Source organism: Crocuta crocuta, unplaced genomic scaffold (assembly GCF_008692635.1).
Source record: "Crocuta crocuta isolate KB4526 unplaced genomic scaffold, BGI_CrCroc_1.0 scaffold73, whole genome shotgun sequence".
Classification (NCBI taxonomy): domain Eukaryota; kingdom Metazoa; phylum Chordata; class Mammalia; order Carnivora; family Hyaenidae; genus Crocuta; species Crocuta crocuta.
Genome location: NW_027529443.1, coordinates 745,703 through 748,218, shown reverse-complemented (window position 1 = coordinate 748,218; position 2,516 = coordinate 745,703).

Genomic DNA, 2,516 nt, shown 5'->3' with positions numbered 1-2,516 from the left:
CCCCCCCCATTTGATCTGCTGTAATACACTAAAGTTCCATAAATAGCATACAGGCTACATTATCAATTAAGCACACGGCACCGCGCCCAGGGCCTCCCAGCTTTCGATGGCCTACAAACATGTTTGGGAGTTGAAAAAGAAATTCAACTCCAAAATATTGAAATTAAATTGTATAATTGAAATAAATGTTAAAGTAAACGTCTATAGGGGCACCTGGTTGGCTCAGTCGGTTAGGTGTCTACCTTCAGATCAGGTCATGAACTCAGTGTTTGGGTTTGAGCCACTCATCGGACTCTGTGCTAACAGAGCCCAGCTCTGAGCCTGGAGCCTGCTTTGGAACCTGTGTCTCTCTCTCTCTCTCTGTTCCTCCCCCACTTGCACTCTCTTTCTCTCTCATATAAAGATTAAAAAAATAAATGTCTATAAATGTAATATGTCAGGTGGTCAAATGCAGTTCTATTTAACATATGTAGTTATATATATGAACTATATTAAATGTGGGAGGTGGAGTATTTTATTTAATATTGGAAATTATGTGTGGTAAGATATCTGTGCAAAAATGTGCATAAAGTTTAGAAAGGTCTTTAAAAGACCAAGAGATGTTACTTGAAAAATAATGTTCTACTTCCAAAAATAAAACTTTAAAAAAACACTAAACACAGGGGCACCTGGGTGGCTTAGTCGGTTAAGCGTCCGACTTTCGCTTAGGTCATGATCTCGTGGTTCGTGGGTTCAANGGCTTAGTCGGTTAAGCGTCCAACTTTCGCTTGGGTCATGATGTCGCGGTTCGTGGGTTCGAGCCCCGCGTTGGGCTGTGAGCTGACTGCCAGCTCAGAGCCTGGAGCCTGTTTCAGAGTCTGTCACTCCCTCTCTCTCTGACCCTCCCCTGCTCACGCTGTCTCTCTCTCTCCTAGAAATAAATAAAACATTTAAAAATTTAAAAACAAAAACAAAAACACTAAACACAACCAAACTGTATTGAACTACATAATCTCTAAGTCTCCTTCCAGAGCTTCCAGAACATAAGAGGCTGAACTGAAATGTGCTTAGAGAAATTATTTGCTTTTGACAAGCTGTAAGGCCCCACATGCGTGGGGCTAGGGGTGAGGTGAGGATTCTGAGGCCCAAGACCCCTTCTAGAGCGAGGATTCCTCACCTGCCTGTGTGGCCAAGCTGCTGGTGGTCGATGGAGCCAGGCAGATGTGGTCTGAATGCCTCATCTGCCTCTTATCCATGCAGTGACTTTGAGCAGGTCATAGCTATGTGAACTCATTTTTCCTTACCCGTGAAAAAGAATGGAAAACTTTGCAAGGCAATCGGGCCCTTACGGGCATTCATCTGGAGACATTCCTGGAAGCTGGGTGATTCCCCAGGCTGTCGCCTGCCCTACTCAGCTAAGGTCAAGGCAGGCCACACCCCAGGATCCCCCAGGCTCACCCAAAGCACTGACTCCTCACCCTTCCTAAGAGCCAAGTGTTAGGAGGGTTGAGGCTCAGATAGGAAGTAAAAGTAGGATAAAGGTGGGTTGGGAGCAGGGTGATCCCAATAGGTCCAGGGGTTCCAAAAATGAGGCAGCTATGGCACATCAGGCCCAGTGGGGGGTGGGGGTGGGTTCTTGTTTTAAGTTTATTTATTTTGAGAGAGAAAGCAGGGGAGTGGCAGAGCAAGAGAGAGAAAGAGGGAGAGAATCCCAAGCAGGCTCCACACTGTCAGCTCAGAGCCCGACATGGCACTCTACCTCACAAACCGTGAGATCATGAACTGAGCCAAATCAAGAGTCAAACACTTAACCCGACTGAGCCACCCTGGTGCCCCAGATGGGTGGGTCTTAAAGGCTAGAGTTGTCCAATCCTCACATTTGGTCCCATATGTGCCCCCTACAGGTGGGGTCGAAACTGTACACGCCCCCTGCAGTTCTGGTCACTCTGGGTCCACACAAAGTGATGGTTAGAGGTTCCAGATGGGGAGAGGCAAGGGGGACGGCACAGCCAGATCCCGGGAGCCAGGGAGAGATGCAACACAGGCTCTATGCCTGGATATGAGAACAGGGTCTGTGTAAGAGGGATAGCCCACAAAGCTGAAGGCTTTCTCACACCTCTGACACTGAGCCCCCTTATTCAAAGCATGAGACATGAACTTGGGACAATATGGGCAGGTCATGTCTCCAGAGCATCAGACTTTAAGATTCCGGTGAAACACGGAACATAAAAGTACTTCCCAGACGAGGCCCTATAGCTTCACTGGCTGTGTGTAGTTACCACCGAGTGTCTCCCTCTGCCCAGGGCACTGTCCATACACACATTTTAAGGACAAGTCTCTTTTACCACATAAAGGTTTTTATTGAACTCAAATTCAGGGGATCCAAAGCCTGAGGAAGACAAGGGAGGCTGGGGTTTGCACTGAGGCCCAGGCCTCACCCCAGGGTCCCACTCCCCACCCCACTTACCCTCACCCCTTCCTGACTCAATGAGGGTCTCAGTAGCTACCAATCTAAGCTACCCCACTCTAAGTAACCC